Consider the following 17,624-nt stretch of genomic DNA (forward strand, 5'->3'; position numbering starts at 1 on the left):
AATCGTTACTGACTGCCACAATTTTTTTTTTCCTGATTTCTTAGTGTTTCTTAAAGCCAGAAAGTTGCTATTTGAAATGACTTTAGTTTTGTGTCATGTCTGTGATCTGCTTTTTTTCTACAAAATTAAACAACTGAATGAACATCCTCCGAGGCCGGTGATTCCATAATTTTTGCCAGGGGTTGAATGTTAATTAATAATTACTCAAAAAAACTGATGACTGATGCATTGTGTGCTTAAATACTTAAGCTTCAAAGACCAAATAGATTTTTTTTCCTGTCAGTCACCAGGAACTGGATATTCTGGGGCAAAATCACAGAATTTTGAACTTTTCTCAAATTCTGAAAAATAAGATTATTGTAACTTTTTGTCCCACATTTTTTAACAGTTAATTGCTGCAGCTTTTTCATTGTTATTAGCCAATAGGGGAGGGCACTGGCTATATCCACCCCACCCCCAGATCATGTGACTTCACAGCATTTGGCAGAAATTGGCATATTCGATGGGGAGTTTGGGGTCATGTCCCGTATGACATACAGAAATGTAAAAAAAAAAAAAAAAAAAAAAAAAAAATTCCCCACATCTCATTTTTCAAGACCAAAGCTTACAACTACAGATTCTCTAACTTTGGCCAATAACTATTCATTTGATGTAGCCTTAGTTAATTATTTGAATTAGTTATTGTATACTTGGCTTTTAAAAGATGTCACGTACGACACATCACACTCAGTCATGGATTTTCAAGTCTTTGCAGAAGCAGTTTCTCACCAATTCAAATACACTTGCAAAAGCTAACAGATAACCACAGGTGATGAGTAGGCCAAGCAAGGTAGGCCTGTAGCCAGGCATGCACATAACTAGTACTCATGGCGCTTGTACATGCTAAAAATAAAAGATGCGCAGCAGAAAACACTAGGGAAGCACTTCATAGGAGAAAAGCAATGACAGATTGCAGGAAAAGTGCTTCCATCTGTGTGCTGTCTGCTGTGCAATGATTTTTTAGCACACATGAGCATGATGAGTATCAGTTATGTGCATCCTGCCTATAGCCCCTTTCACATCAGGCCCACTTCGAGTTGCATCATGTGGCATCATGACGACACCACGTGGAAGCAACCCAGTGCCGAGACGATGTAGCTCAACACCAGAAGAGCGCGAGGGACGCAAAGGACGAAGCGAATCGGACGCCAAAAATTAAACATGTTTAATTTTTTTCTGTGTCGAGCACAGGGCACAGAAATTAAGTGGTTTCAGCGCAAGTCAGAGCAACGCGACGGTACTCAACATGACTGGAAGCCACACCCTCACAATACAACGTTACCAGATGCCAATTCATGATTCCTGCTGTGTCGCATTGTTCCCCAAGTATGAATCAGGCAGGATAATTTTTATACCGTGTACACAACGCAGTGAAACTACAAGCTCAAAAAGAGCACAGAAAAAAAAATGCTGATTGCAGCCTGACAGCTGCTGCAGCTACTCACTCTTCTCTCACAACTGTGGTTAAATAAAGTCCATAAAAGTCCTGCTCACAGACTGATTGCCAGAGACAGGACATGTCCACATCCAGACATCTCCAGTCCACTCACAGACTGTTCGTTCGCACGCACATGTGAACAAACAAAAAAACTGGCTGGCTGCTGCAGCTCCTCGCTCTCCCCTCAAACTCTTTCATAATTGTGTTAAAGGACAAAAAAGGACGTAAGTCCTGCTCACAGACTGATTGCCAGAGGACATGTCCACATCAAGTATAACTCCAGACATCACATTTACACACGGACTGTTCGTTGGTGTGCGTGTGCATGCGTGCACGCAGCTCACGGTCGCGGGAAGAAAGATAAACTATAACAGAAGTCAGAGAGCAGACCCGCAGTTCAGCACAAGAACACATATAAACTAGAAGAGAAATCAGACTGCACAGTCTGGCTGCAGCCAAACTGTGCAATCTGATTTCTCTGTGCAGAGAACCTGCAGGCTGCGTCCTCACCTCCTTTCTGCCCCCCTGCTGCGTGCACCTGATGCAGACATTCCTGCGTCGTCATGACGCTACATGAAGCAACTCGAAGCAGCCCCGGTGTGAAAGGGGCTTATGTTTAGCTTTGGCATACCATAATACCGGTAGACAATGAAAATTGACTTTTTCATAGATTTTTCAAATCTTGTTTGTTCTCATGTTCACATTTTGTCTAAGAATTCAAGTTATAATTATCTGTCTTTTTTTTTTTTTTACCAAAAACAAAGTATTTTCTATTCTAGGTTCAAGACCATTGTATTAAAAATGTACATTGCTTGAAAACCTGCTAGGATTGCGGTATTTGTAGCCTTGTAACATACATGTTGTCGTTTGTCCCATACGACACATTCTTATGTCCCGTACGACATACAACCTCAGTTTTCATTTAACACGTGGTAATAAGATAATTCATCAAGCAGAAAATCAGTCATTTACATATTCTACAGCAGGGGTGGGCAACGAGGACCGAGACACAGCAGGTGGGTTGCTGATAAGCCTCTCCCTTGAACATAAACACCTGGTTATCAATGAAATTACCTGCTGAGACACCTGAACATTAATGAAATCACCTGCTGAGGTGATTGGTAGCAAGAAAAACCTGCAGCGCTTCGGCCCTTCATGCACATGATTGCCCACCCCTGTTCTACAGCATATGCTGCAACAACCTTAACTGAAATGACAGATTATAGAACTGTTTTGGGATAAACCATATCATTTTTCAGAGCGTCCCGTACAACACATTTACGATGTTCCATATGACACACTCCCCTATACGTTTGTAAAGTCTCTGCATTTAATAAAAAATAGTCTTATATGAGAAAAGGTTTCATTTGGCTTCTTTTCAGACTCTAGGGAACATTTCCAGCATGGTTACATGAATCTGTCTCCATTCAACTCACAGACTTTTTGTGTTGAACTTACTGGAAAGAATTTTACCAATTTTCTGTGTCCCGTATGACATATTTGATTTTTTTTTTTTTTTTTGCCCGTTTCCCCTCAAAAACATTTGTGATCAAAAGTATGCACAAGGCAATATTGCCCAGTGGTATCACAACCTATCTGCACCCGAAATGTAGGTACTTGCTCTAACACTGTCTGACCAGGCTGGAAATGCATCTCTGAATGTCCCATACGACCCATATGGAATCGCCCCAATGGTTGGTGAAGCCGCAAACTGGAAATGACATGGTGAGATGCTGAAGAGCTTCGCCCTTTCATGTCCGCGACATATACATATTGCGAACCTTGCTCTTATGGTGTAGCAGCTGCACTCTGCATTGTGTTGTTATGACTCCACCCATTCAATCCCCTCAGGACACGAACTCATGATCCTCAGCATGGAAGTCAGACCAGAAGGCTACAACCCAGGGTTCTGGCCTTGTGACCAGATAATCTTTTTGAGCTGTTGGGAGTGAGGTTTATTAACTACATATGCACAGTGACAGGCAGCACGGTGACTTAGTGGTTAGCACTGTTGCCTCACAGCGAGAAGCTCGTGGGTTCAATTCCCGTGGCCTTTCTGTGTAGAGTTTGCATGTTCTCCCCGTGTTTGCGTGGGTTTCCTCCGGGTGCTCCGGTTTCCTCCCACATCCAAAGACATGCGGGTTAGGTGGATTGGACTCTTTAAAATTGTCCGTAGGTGTGTGTGTGGGTGTTTGTGTTTGTCTATTTGTGGCCCTGCGACAGACTGGCGTCCTGTCCTGGGTGTATCCTGCCTCGTACTCTATGACTGCTGGGGTAGGCTCCAGCCCCCCACGACCCTTTATTGGACTAAGCGGTAGAAGATGAATGAATGAATATGCACAGGGACACCTGCTTGGCCTCTGTTAGGGAGGCACAAAAAATCTGCCCAGTGGAGAAAAAGTCACAAACCGGACAACAATGTCATAAAAAGCCGTAAAAAGCCACAAACTGGAAATGACAAGGTGAGATGCTAAAGAGCTTCGCTCGTTCATGTCCGTGACATATAAAGTCACTTAGCCAGTTCTGGATCATTGCCAGTTCCAGATCACTGCTGTAGCTTTTGTGCCGCCGTTTCTCGTAATCAGCGTGAATAAGCTAATACTTATTACCAATGGAAAGATTGATGTTTGTCTACAAACGACCACAAGCTCGACCGGATCCAGCCAGCCTTGTGATCAGCAGAGGAATCAAAACATCCCGGTGTCTGTGGTGTGCGCGCGTTTTCTCACTCACTCATTCCTGCAAGTTTGAAAGTAACGATCTCTAAAACGTAGGAAAGGTGAGTTAGCCATTCAGTGTTTTTGGTTCTAGAGTGGGAAAATCCTTATTTACTTGGGTAGAAAATGTCAGTGTGTTATGTCTTGCTGTTTAATTGCTGCGCACATTTATCTCTGACATGAAAATTTGCCGGTTGTGGATCACTGAAGCAGCAGCCTCGTGTCAGTACTTGTGAGCCTTGTGTACTTTGGGGGTCATCTCAACATCACAAATGGGCATGAATGTGGGGGCTTTTACTTTTTAATTCGGGAGAAATCTCACCTCCACACTTCATTTTTTGCTTGTAAAAACGTATAACAGTGTGCCTTGTGAAACTAAGTAAATTCTCATTTAATAAGTATAATTTATATCATTGTGTTCAAAACACATTCTCGGGCACAGTGTGTATCATTCTGCATTAGAAGGGCTCCAGCCAGATGCCAGGAATGCCCCCAACCGGGCAAAGTGATCCATTTCCGGCAACTATTTGCACCACACATAATGTGGCTTCACACTTTAAGTAGAAGAGCTACACCATCCAGACTTTTTCAGCAAGACAACATCCAAATGCACAATACAACAATACCCAATAAAGGTATAGCGGGACTTTAAAAAAGGTGATCCGGAAATGGTCAACCGTCTATACATATTATAACATTTCTAACATGATTGGAGGATTTTTAAATTTTTACCCCTGGGTAAGCCTTAATTGACCCCCAGCTGGCAACAACTACCATTTCCACAAATCTATTACATTTTTATTTATGTCTAGGGGGATGCAAAAATAAGTGAAAATTACTTTTGGTTCTCCGAGATGGAACCACATTTCCAGCTGGCCTAAGGACTATTTGTTTAATTGTGACTAATGCATTGATTATGTAATTGTATAATAATTTACCCAATTTTTAAAACATTGTTACTGATAACTGACATACAGGTCTTAACTGAAACTGATTTCGGCACCTACAGCATGTGACAGCACCATTTTCGAGCCAACAGCAGCAACCAAAATGTCGCAGTCAGTGACAGCAAAATGCCGTAATGGACAAGCAGAATATTACGATCAAGGTTCATCATTACCGCTGATGAAGCTAACTGAACACATCATCATCTACGCAGGGCCCAAGTATAAAAACACTTTTAAAACAGGTCTGCATAAACTAACGACGGAGGAACATATTCAACAGCAACACTAAAATAACTTCTACAGTGGAGCAACTGGCAGTATCAAAGCCCCCAACACTTTACAGCCGACATCACACAAACCTTGTATAAAATATTTGATAAGCCAGGCCAGGCACCGCGTTAGCTAACTGCGGCTCGCTACGTTCTCTAATAAACAATTTACTGACTTAAAAACCACTAACGGCGAATGTTCGTTTAATTCGTCAAACTGCCACACTGGTCGTTTATTTTACCACACGACACCAGAAGAAAATAAATACCCCCGTGACAGCTTCAAGGTTATTTAAAGAGTTAGCTACCTGACTACAACAGACCTAGCTAGCATTCATCAGCTAAGTAATAGCATCCTTAAGCATCGAGCCGGATAGCATCACCGCAACCACGCTGGTTTGAATTCATGACGCCCATTACCAATGGAGAATACACCCATAGACATAAATGTGTGGTGGTCTGTTCATAACGAATACATTTAACGGGCGTAATGCACTGCTGGTGAAGAAGTGCTTCCTTTTGTTCCCAAGCTAACGTTAGCTAGCATCCAGATGAAGTTATTGTTTACGCCGCACGCAATTCAGCATCCTAAAAACTACCAAGCAGTCAAAGTTTCGCTTTTATTTCACTTCAGGTTGGCCAACCTTTCAGTCCTTGGGTTTCAGAAGGCGCTGACGCCTCTCAGCCTTCGTTTTCTTGCGAGTATGTGAATTAAGACGACACGATGATAAATAATAAACAAATATTCTCCAACGTTTGGGTTTTAAATTAGCAAACATGGCTGGTGCGGTCCAGCGCAGCCATGATCACAAAACACAGCGCTTTACAGCAGCCGCTCGCCGACAGTAACCACTCACATCCGGTCGTTTTTCACAACAATAAAATACACTTTTACCTACTCTATTAAGTAGCTACTTTATTTTTTTAATTAAAAAAACTATTTGTGGAAATTAATATCTTAGTGCTGAAAAATAATGACGGCGACTTTTTAGTTTTTGCTAAAATGCTTTTATACGAAAAATAAATATGTATTGTGATTGGATTCACATAACACCAAAACAGCACACATTTGCACAACAAACATTATCTTTGAATATACATTCGCTGTAAATGCTCACTTTAATGGAAACTCTTTCTTTAAAAAAAAAAACACTAAGCAGTGACTAAACAGGTAGTTCAAAATTTAACTTTACGGGAACTTGTCTATAAACGCGGAAACGGCAACGTAACAGTCATCTTTCGGACAACTGACACCAAGGAAACCACTTATGAGTCAGGTGGCGTCTGGGTCCTAACGCCGAACAATCAGGCCCGCAGTGGTAAAAATAAGGCCGCGCTGTCACGGAAAACCTGATTCTAAACGCATGAAAACTACTACGGCCAAAGAACCCAGAGATTAAAACTGGCATTACTGGAGAGGATTTAAGAGTGAGCTCTGCCGCCATTCAATTGTTTGTGTCTTAGCCCGAGATGATGCACAAGTAGTGGTTCCCAACCCAGGTCCTCGGGACCCCTAAACTGCACATTCTCCACCACCACCCCCACCCCCCTTTTCCGCCCTACTACAAACTGAATCCCGAAGCGACATCTGGGTTAAAATCTCATGAAATCATCCTTGACTTAAAGTCCACCACTTTAACTTACTTCCCATCATTACGAGAGAGTCATCCTAAAAAAAGCACAATGTTCAAAGATCATCTGACAGGAGTCTTCTGCTTTTTAATTTCATAAATGCACAACTACATGCAAAAGAAAAAAAAAAGATTCTTGCATTATCAATACCATCAAAATCAGGAAACTCAACATCAACCAGCATGTTGTTCATTATCTGCAATATTAAATCAGAAACTAGGGCTATGCCTTGTGGGTTCCATGGGTTCGACATTGGAAAGTGTTTATAAAATAGGTAGCTGACATTTTTTCAAGGGTGGTAATAAATTTTGCAAAGTTTCTATAATGATTTTAACTGAAAGTGCACAATATTAAAATGAGAACATTTTGTGAATAATTGTTTTTATTATTTGGCACATTTAGTTGACATGTTTTACAACTGGCAAGGTTGAAATATTTCCTTTGTTCAGAGCTTGTCTGGTTACCAGGGACTGATTAATGGTGATATAAATGTCAATTGTTCACTGTTTTTTTACCCAATACCCCTAATTTCTCCAACTATATAGTCCTATCAACTTTCTGTTTTCACGACATTCATCCTTGACCCAAAATACATAAGCATACCAAACAACAAATGTCAGCTCTTCCGAAGGTGCACACACATACACAGAGGCCACTTTTCTTTCATGGCACATCCATCCATCCATCATAAATAGTGCTATAAATGTATTCAAATCAATAAACTGACAAGGGTGCCCAAATTTATGCACCTGTCTAATTTTGTTTAAATAATTATTGCACACTTTCTGTAAATACTACAAACTTCATTTCACTTCTCAAATATCAGCGTGTTCGTCTGTTGTGATATATTTAACTGAAATTTCTGATCCAGACAACCAATGAATTATAAAGGAAAATCATGAAAATTATCAGAGGTGCCCAAACTTTTGCATACAACTGTACACTTTGAAGGATTATGTCAAAACTACTTCATGGATTCTCACCAAACTTACATCACAGATAGATATTAGGGCATGGAAGACTCCACTGAATTTTGGAGGTGATCCAGATCTGGATTCGGATTGTGGATCAAGATTTCTCTTTTATCTACACTTTTAAGGATTATGTCTAAACAACTTCATGGATTCTCACCAAATTTGCACCACAGATGGAATATTAAAAGGGAATGGAAGACTCCACTGAATTTTGGAGGTGATCCGGGTCCAGATTGGACATCAAATCTCTGACTGCTCGTTTTTTATTTGTGATGAAACCGGCCCTGGTGGCAATTTATTTGTGTAGATCTGGGTCGAATCCCACTTGTGATACCTGTCTGCGTCCTTGGACAAAACTCTGCATTGATTTGCATTGATTCAGTCCACCCAGTTGTAAAATGGGTTCCAGCCTTGACTGGGTAATAACTTGCAATGTACAGACATCCTGTCCAGGGGAAAACCAGAGATGAGCACTTGCCTGATGGGTCACAGGGTCTATAAGGACTTACTACCACTAACATTACTATTACTTGCTTCTTATTTTATATGGTATGCTACCATTGTGTGAAGTTTAATTAAAATCCATTATCTGTTTCAGGAGGAGGAAGAGGAGTTGTGCTTACAAGACTCACTGAAAGAAGAAGCAATTCCTATAACCCCCCCCCCCCCAACCATTCCCATAAAACCTTAGTTTGGAGGGGACATAATGATGAATGACTATGCATGATTAATGTACTGTAAACTAAATGATGCATGCTTATGTGATAGACTGTACTGACCCACAGAAGTGACAATCAAGACAGAAACTGAGGTGAAACAGCTGCATCTTTGGTCCACAGTTGTGCATATGTCAGTGAATTAGTCAGAGTTGCCCATCATCAGAGTCATCTGAGTCGTCCTCCCAGTCTTTCCAGTTGTTGAAGTCGACGCTGATCCAACTTGGCTTTGGAAACACAGCATTGCATGTCCCATGATATAATAGCATTTCAACTGTATTACATTTGACAGCAGATTTATTTCACACTGCACATTTTCACAACATTGTGTGTGACCAACCTTCACCACCTCAGCCATGCCTTCTCAGGGTTTGCTTTTCGTAAATAGCACACACCGAACAAGCAGTGCGTTAATGTTTGGATGCCTGTGGTGAGGAGGAGAAACAAATAGATACATGCTGTGCTTTTTCAGAAACATTCTGTACAGCACAAACTGTCTAAAGCAAATTAAAAAATAAAGGAGTGATCCTGACACTCAAAGGTAACCAAAAGGCCTATTTTATTATCATGTCTGACACTGTCAGATCCTCCAATACAACTGCATAAAATTAAAGAATTTTTCCTAGTCGTGGAGTGGTGTATCATGATATTTATGGGTACATACAATTTTACATCTGTTATAAAAAATTAACATGAACCAACTTATTGCAATTAAGGGTCAAAGGTGAGGGTGGAGGTGGGGGGTGATGGAAGCTAGAGCCTAACCCAGTGGTGTGTACACTATACGGACAGTCTATTTCAGGGCCATGTGTAGACAAAGACATTTACACTCACATCTTTGGCCAATTTAGAGTCACCAGTTCACATAACCTGCATATCTTTGGAAGTGGGCCTAATAAATGTTTAATGCCAAAATTTTGACTACAGCAGAATCATTTCTCGATATACTGATAAAGAGAATACAGACACATTGGGGATGTGAAATATGAAACCCAAAACACATGTAACTGCAAAAATTTATACACAATATTCTTCTTCTACTTTGGCTCACCCTGTCCTCTGCATCTTCTTCTGACACACCAAAAACTTGTGTCCTCCCTCAGCACACATCCATAAACCTCCTCTTTGGCCTCCCTCTTCTTCTGGTCCCTGGTGGCTCCATCCTCAGCATCCTTATGGGTCCGTCCTCTGCACACATCCAAACCATCTCAGTTTCGCTTCTCTGACTTTGTCTCCAAACCGACCTGCCTGTGCTTGATGTGCCCATTCATAATCCTGTCCATCTTCATCACGGAGGAAGGAAATCACAGCATCTTTAGATCTGTCACCTGCAGATCTGCCTCCTCTGTTTTTGGTTAGCACCGCCTCCTCTAAGCCAAACATAGCTGGTCTCACTACCATTTTGTAAACTTTCCCTTTCACTCTTGCAAATGTCCTTCTGTCACAAATCATTTCAGTGACATTTCTCCACCCACTCCACCCTGCCTGCAGTTTTATCTCTCATCTGGAATGAGTAGTTGGCAAGTTGTCCAAAATCACTTCACCTCCACCCTGAATTTCACAAAACAGTCTTCCTCCTTCCAGCTTCACCATCCAATCCACCTTCTGATCCTCGGTTCAGTTCTCTCTTCCACTTCTTCACCTCTGGTCATCCGTCAAACCACCATACGGTGTGCTTCAAAAACTCTACTACCATCTACTCTTCTACGTTCCCATGCTTCCTTGTCACCTCTGTTCCCTTCATCAACATGCCCATTGAAGTCTGTGCCAATCACCACTCTTGGTTACAATCTCTACTACCTCATGTAACTCCAGAAATGTTTCTCCTCCATCTTACAACCTACCAGTGGGGCATATGTACTGATGACATTCATCAGTACATATGCTATACAGTGTATTCATCAGTACAGTGCTGGAGTGGAGAACACTCTCCAAGATCAGGGCAGTCCTGTCCAATCAGAGCCACTTCCTGAACTCCATGATATCCAAGCAGGGGAGCACCTTCAGTTCCAGATTCCTCTCCCTCAAATGCTCTACTGACAGACTGAAGAACTCATTTGTCCCTCGGGCCATCAGGCTGTATAATGTAACCACATCAGCCAGGGGCAGCAGATGGGGGCTATAAATGCCTAAACATAGTGTCAGGTGCTTTGACTCCTGTCACTTGTTGCACTTTATATACTGTTCTTGTACTATTTATTTATTAATTTGTCTCGGTGCTGTTTTTATTCATTAACTTATTTTTTAACTTGTTGTGTAACTTTTATATGTATGAATGAGAGCGACAGATGCCACAGTTTCCCTCAGGATTAATAAAGTATTTATCTATCAATCTATCTATCTATCACCACCCCTTCGAATTTCAACATCACATACTTCATTGAACCTCCAACACTTCTTGAATATACTCTTCCTTTAGAATGACCCCAACATCATTTCAACTGTCATCCACACTATAATACAAGAATTTGAACCTGCCTGTGATGTTGCTGGTTGCGTATTCACCCCCCCCCCACCCCAAACGTAGTATGACTCAGGACAATTAACATAAAATGGTGCATCTACACGGCTCCACCTCATCAGTGACATCTCTCAGGGCCAGTTAACATAGGGCAGTATGTCTGTTCACCTCCCATTCATTACTTACACCATCGAGTGAGCATTTTGTTGTTGAAAAGTGTTACTTGCAGGCCACATTCATATAATTTAAAATGCGGGTAATACAAATCCATCTGAAAAACTATTATCTAAATGTGCACAAACAGATGGTGAAAATAATTCTCTTTTAAACTTTTTTTTTTTTAAATATGTGAAATGTCACATGTTCATTCTTTAATACATTTACAGGTGGTTTATGTCCCAATGGAAGTTGCAAGTTTTTTTCCACATAACATGATAAATTGACTTCTTCTAAAATACAGCTCCTCATACCCTTAACTCATTAATTATTCATCCTATTGTTTCATTTGATTCATCTGATGATTAAATATTTAATTGGTGTACATTATTTTGGCCATAGTGGGATGCATATATACATTCTGCATTTATTTCGTTTAATATTATTGACCATTTGTCCATCCATCCATCCATTTTCTTCCGCTTTATCCGGAGTCGCGTCACGAGGGCAGCAGCTCAAGCAAAGCCGTCCAGACTTCCGGATCCACACACACCTCCCCCAGCTCCTCCGGGGAAACCCAAAGCCGTTCCCAAGCCAGCCGAGAGATGTAGTCCCTCCAGCGTGTCCTGGGTCTTCCCCCGGGCCTCCTCCCAATGGGATGTGCCCGGAACACCTCTCCAGCGAGGCGTCCAGGGGGCATCCAGAAAAGATGCCCGAGCCACCTCAACTGACTCCTTTCGATGTGGAGGAGCAGCGGCTCGACTCCGAGCTCCTCCCGAGTGACCGAGCTCCTCACCCTATCTCTAAGGGAGCGCCCAGCCACCCTGCGGAGGAAACTCATCTCGGCCAGTTGTACTCGCAATCTCGTTCTTTCGGTCATGAGCCAAATCTCATGACCATAGGTGAGGATCGGAATGTAGAACGATCGGTAAATCGAGAGCTTTGCCCCCCTACTCAGCTCTCTCTTCACCACAACAGTCCGATACAGCGACCACATCACTGCAGATGCTGCACCGATCCGTCTATCCATTTCACGCTCCATCCGTCCCTCACTCGTGAACAAGACCCCGAGATACTTAAACTCCTCCACTTGAGGCAAGGACACTCCACCAACCTGAAGAGGGCAAAGCACCTTTTTTCCGGTCGAGAACCATAGCCTCGGATTTGGAGGTGCTGATTTTCATCCCGGACGCTTCACACTCAGCTGCAAACCGCCCCAGCGCACACTGAAGGTCCTTATTTGATGAAGCCAACAGAACCACATCGTCCGCAAACAGCAGGGACGAGATTCTGTGGTTCCCAAACCAGACCCCCTCTACACCCTGCGGCTAGAAATTCTGTCCATAAAAATAATGAACAGAACCGGTGACAAAAGGCAGCCCTGGCGGAGGCCAACGTGCACTGGAAACAGGTTTGACTTACTACCAGCAATGCAAACCAAGCTCCTGCTGCGGTCGTACAGGGACCGGATAACCCTTAGCAAAGGACCCCGTACTCCCGGAGCACCCCCCACAGGGTGCCCTGAGGGACACGGTCGAACGCCTTCTCCAGATCCACAAAGCACATGTGGACTGGTTGGGCAAACTCCCATGAACCCTCGAGCACCCGATGGAGCGTGTAGAGCTGGTCCAGTGTGCCGCGACCAGGAGGAAAACCACACTGCTCCTCCTGAATCCGAGGTTCGACCATCAGTCGAATTCTCCTCTCCAGTACTCTGGAATAGACCTTACTGGGGAGGCTGAGGAGTGTGATCCCCCTATAGTTAGAACACACCCTCCGGTCCCCCTTCTTAAACAGAGGGACTACCACCCCGGTCTGCCAATCCAGAGGCACTGTCCCCGATCGCCACGCGATGTTGAAGAGGCGTGTCAGCCAAGACAGTCCCACAACATCCAGAGACTTAAGGTACTCAGGACGGATTTCATCCACCCCAGGAGCCTTGCCACCGAGGAGCTTTCTAACCACCTCGGTGACTTCAGCCTGGGTAATGGATGAGTCAACCTCTGAGTCCCCAATCTCTGCTTCCTCTTCGGAAGACGTGACGATGGGATTGAGGAGATCCTCGAAGTATTCCTTCCACCGCCCGACAACATCCCCAGTCAGGGTCAACAGCTCCCCACCCGCACCGTAAACAGTGCTGGTGGAGAGCTGCTTCTGCCTCCTGAGGCGTCAGACGGTTTGCCAGAATCTCTTCGAGGCCGACCGATAGTCCTCCTCCATGGCCTCCCCGAACTCCTCCCAGACTCGAGTTTTTGCCTCTGCGACCGCATGGGCTGTGGCACGCTTGGCCTGCCGGTACCTGTCAGCTGCCTCCGGGGTCCCACCTACCAACAAAGATAAGTAGGACTCCTTCTTCAGCTTGACAGCATCCCTTACTTCTGGTGTCCACCACCAGGTTTGGGGACTGCCACCGTGACAGGCACCAGAGACCTTGCGACCACAGCTACGAGCGGCTGCATCGACAATGGAGGTGGAGAACATGGTCCACTCAGACTCCATGTCTCCAACCTCCCCCGGGATCTGGAAGAAGCTCTCCCGGAGGTGGGAGTTGAAGACCTCGCTGACAGAGGGTTCCGCCAGTCATTCCCAGCACACCCTCACAATACGTTTGGGCCTGCCAGGTCTGACCGGCTTCCTCCCCTCCCAGCGGCTCCAACTCACCACCAGGTGGTGATCGGTCGACAGCTCTGCCCCTCTCTTCACTCGAGTGTCCGAGACACGTGGCCGAAGGTCAGATGATACAACTACAAAGTTGATCGACCTCCGGCTCAGGGTGTCCTGGTGCCACGTGCACTTATGGACACCCTTGTGCTTGAACATGGTGTTCGTGATGGACAAACTGTGACTAGCACAGAAGTCCAACAACTGAACACCACTCGGGTTCAGATTGAGGAGGCCATGCTTCCCGATCATCCCCCTCCAGGTCTCACTGTCGCCGTCCACGTGGGCGTTGAAATCCCCCATGAGAACAATGGAGTCCCCAGTTGGAGCGCTATCTAGTAACCCACCCAGGGACTCCAAGAAGATTGGGTACTCTGCACTGCCGCTCGGCCCGTAGGCCGAGACAACGGTGAGAGACCTGTACCCGACCCGAAGGCGTAGGGACGCGACCCTCTCGTTCACTGGAGTGAACTCCAACACATGGCGACTGAGCTGGGGAGCAATAAGCAATGCGACACCAGCTCTCCGCCTCTCCCCATGGGCAACGCCAGAAAAATGAAGCGTCCAGCCCCTCTCCAGGAGTTGGGTACCAGAGCCCAAGCTGTGTGTGGAGGTGAGCCCAACTATCTCTAGTCGGTATCTCTCAACATCCCACACAAGCTCAGGCTCCTTCCCCCCCAGCGAGGTGACATTCCACGTTCCAAAAGCCAGGGGCTGTGAGCATGGACTGGGCCGCCGGGCCACCCGCCCTCGACCGCCACCCAATCCTCTCTGCACCCGACCCCCATGGGCCGCTCTGCAGGTGGTGAACCCACAGGAGGGCGGGCCCACGTCGTTCTTTCAGGCTGAGCCCAGCCCGACCACCAGGCACTCGCGCGCGAGCCCCAACCCCAGGCCTGGCTGGTTTTGGTCCTTGGTTTTTTACTGGTCATGGAGGTTCTGAACCGCCCTTAGTCTGACCTGTCACCTAGGACCTGTTTGCCTTGGGAGACCCTACAAGGGGCACAAAGCCCCCAACAACATAGCTCCTAGGATCATCCGGGTACGCAAACTCCCCCACCACGATAAGGTGTCAGCTAGATGGGGAGGATTGACCATTTGTGTTCAAATTTAATTCCAAGCTTTGGCCCATGTATGGTATCATTTCCTGAAAAAGGTGGGTGCCTTTAAGAAAAACTAGTAAACAAGCCATGTTTTCAGTTACTAACATTATTTCATTGTAGTTTTTATTACGCGGGAGGAACTCTACAATGGGGACTCCATTGTTCTCCTGGGGGATTTCAACTCTTGAGTCCGGGCACGTCCCATCGGGAGGAGGAAGACCCAGGAGATGCTGGAGGGACTATGTCTCTTGGCTGGCTTGGGGTTCCCCCGGAGGAGCTGGGGGAGGTGTGTATGGATCTGGAGGTCTGGGCGACTTTGCTTGAGCTGCTGCTCCCGCTACCCTACTCTGGATAAAGCGGAAGAAAATGGATAGTTTTTGTTATTCGTTTTACTTAAATTGTTTAATTATACCATGCATTACATTTTTTTGTTGTTGTTCTCTGAAAACTGTTATGACAATATATTTAACTTCAGGTGTTTTATTCCTATCACTATATTGCCAAAACTATTTTTTTTTAAACACGTTTAAAAGTTAAACGCTTTTTCACTGGCTATTTCTACGTGTTTCACATGTATATGCATTACCAGCTTTTAAATACATGTGGCTTGTTCTTTGTCTTTTCAACAGAAAAACACTCACTGGGAGCTGTCGGTGACAAGCCAGGGTGTGTGTGTTGGGGGGGGGGGGGGGGTGCTAGTCACACCCCTTTATGGTAATTTATCTGTGTCATAATGGAAACATGTTAAGCCTCCTGGCCTTACCATACTTCCCTCCACTGGCTTGCTTTCTCCTGCTTCTCTCCTTTTACTAGTCAAACTGCCAACATTCAAAGTCCAGACTCACATCCACACAACGTTCCTTTTCTCCCACTGCCTTCAGACATTCTCCACCTCTTCCTCACCCAACAGAAGCTGCCAGGACTCTGTTGTACAATGAAGCAGCGGTTACAGTCCTCTCAATTTGTGATCTGCATTTTGATTTGGTAGAAAATTAAGACTGCCCTTCCTGATGCAACCCTCTTCATTTTATAGGCTTGCATGGATTGCATTTATATAGTGCTTTTCTGTCTGAATCAGAAGCTTAAAGTGCTTTACAATGATGCATCACATTCTCACACACACACCAATGTCAGGGTGCTGTCATGCAAGGTGCTCACTACACACCAGGAGCAACTTGGGAACTGAGGACCTTGCCCAAAGGCCCTTAGTGATTTTCTGTCTGGGGTTTGAACACAGAATCCTGTGATCTCAAGTCCACCACTTCATCACTATACCATTGAGATTTGACAATTTACAGTGAATGCCTTTCCTCCTTCTACCCTCAGAATTTACTGGCTGCACACCCCAGGTGGCTGAGTTTCAGAATACAAAATACAGCCTCTTAATTTCCTTTTTAATCCGTTTTATATTTTAATCTGAAGTAATTTGCTTGTACCAGCCAAATTTTCACTTGTATTCTATTTCCTTTCAGTCCTTAGGAGCTGACCCCTCATTCCTGTTTTTTTTTTTTTTTTTTTTTTTTTTTAAAGTGTGCGAGAGAAGATGACAAGACAATAAATAAAAGAGTACTCACTAACCTTTGGGTTTTAAAATTTGTAAGCATGGCTGGTGTGGCCCAGTGTAATCATGACTACAATGTCAATGGCTGACGCTACAGCTCAGTCAAAATGGAATTCCATAAAATTATCAACTAAAATTGCATCACTAACAAATTTCACTTGATAGTTAACCACCAAAAACTTGAGCTCCTTGCTAAATTACTCGCCAAGCTTTGGGTAAAATTTTGACAAGTCCTAAACAGCAAGTTGACAGGTGTCTCATTTTTGTGGGCTTAACAGACTATAAGAACCGTAACTAGACTGTGAACTTACTGATCCCCCAATGACGATTACTACATAAGCCATGCTGCTTCAGTGATTGCTATCCTACTGGAACTACCCATATGCAAAATGTGATATGGTTGAGTTCAAGGACCTCGGACATGTAGTGGCAATTGTTCAGATGTACACAAGGTGGTCTCAACTGTGTTCTCTGCAAACTTTTTCCTAGGCAGGTGGGGAATAAAACTTAAAATTTCAGTGACACAAAGACATTACAGGGGGACTGTAAAGATTGAGAATGAGAATAATAAAGACATCTGAAATGATTTGAGTTTATTAGAAAGATGTAGACAATAAAAAAGGAATTTCCACTGCAATTCATCTTTACTCGCCTCACAAACTGACAGTTCAAATATAATTTGCTCATTACACATTTCTGCATTATTGATACTCCCTTGCCAAAACATATCTAGATAAAAGTAAAGACATTTGATTGCGAGAAAACATTATCTTGAGGACCAACAACCTCCTGCAAAAAATGTTTTACCTTGTTTTTACAGTCTTCATTAGTGTACATACTGGGGGGACAATGGAGAGAGAAACTGTTAACATACTATGGTAGATATGATACTCTAAGATTATGAAAGCATCCTGTGACAACTCCAATTTTACAAGCAGAGATTAAACAAG

General features: G+C 44.0%; 1 protein-coding gene across 6 annotated transcripts in view; it reads right to left on the minus strand.

Annotated features, from left to right (window-relative positions):
• The window catches only part of baz2a (bromodomain adjacent to zinc finger domain, 2A), a 51,878-nt gene extending 45,621 nt beyond the window's left edge, over positions 1-6,257 (minus strand). For all 6 annotated transcript variants that reach the window (XM_034172827.1, XM_034172824.1, XM_034172825.1 and 3 more), the window contains exon 1: positions 6,055-6,257. The gene's annotated coding sequence lies outside the window, so the exon portion shown is untranslated. The remainder of the gene's footprint in view (positions 1-6,054) is intronic.
• Positions 6,258-17,624: the final 11,367 nt, after the last annotated feature.

Source organism: Thalassophryne amazonica, chromosome 6, assembly GCF_902500255.1.
Source record: "Thalassophryne amazonica chromosome 6, fThaAma1.1, whole genome shotgun sequence".
Lineage (NCBI taxonomy): Eukaryota > Metazoa > Chordata > Actinopteri > Batrachoidiformes > Batrachoididae > Thalassophryne > Thalassophryne amazonica.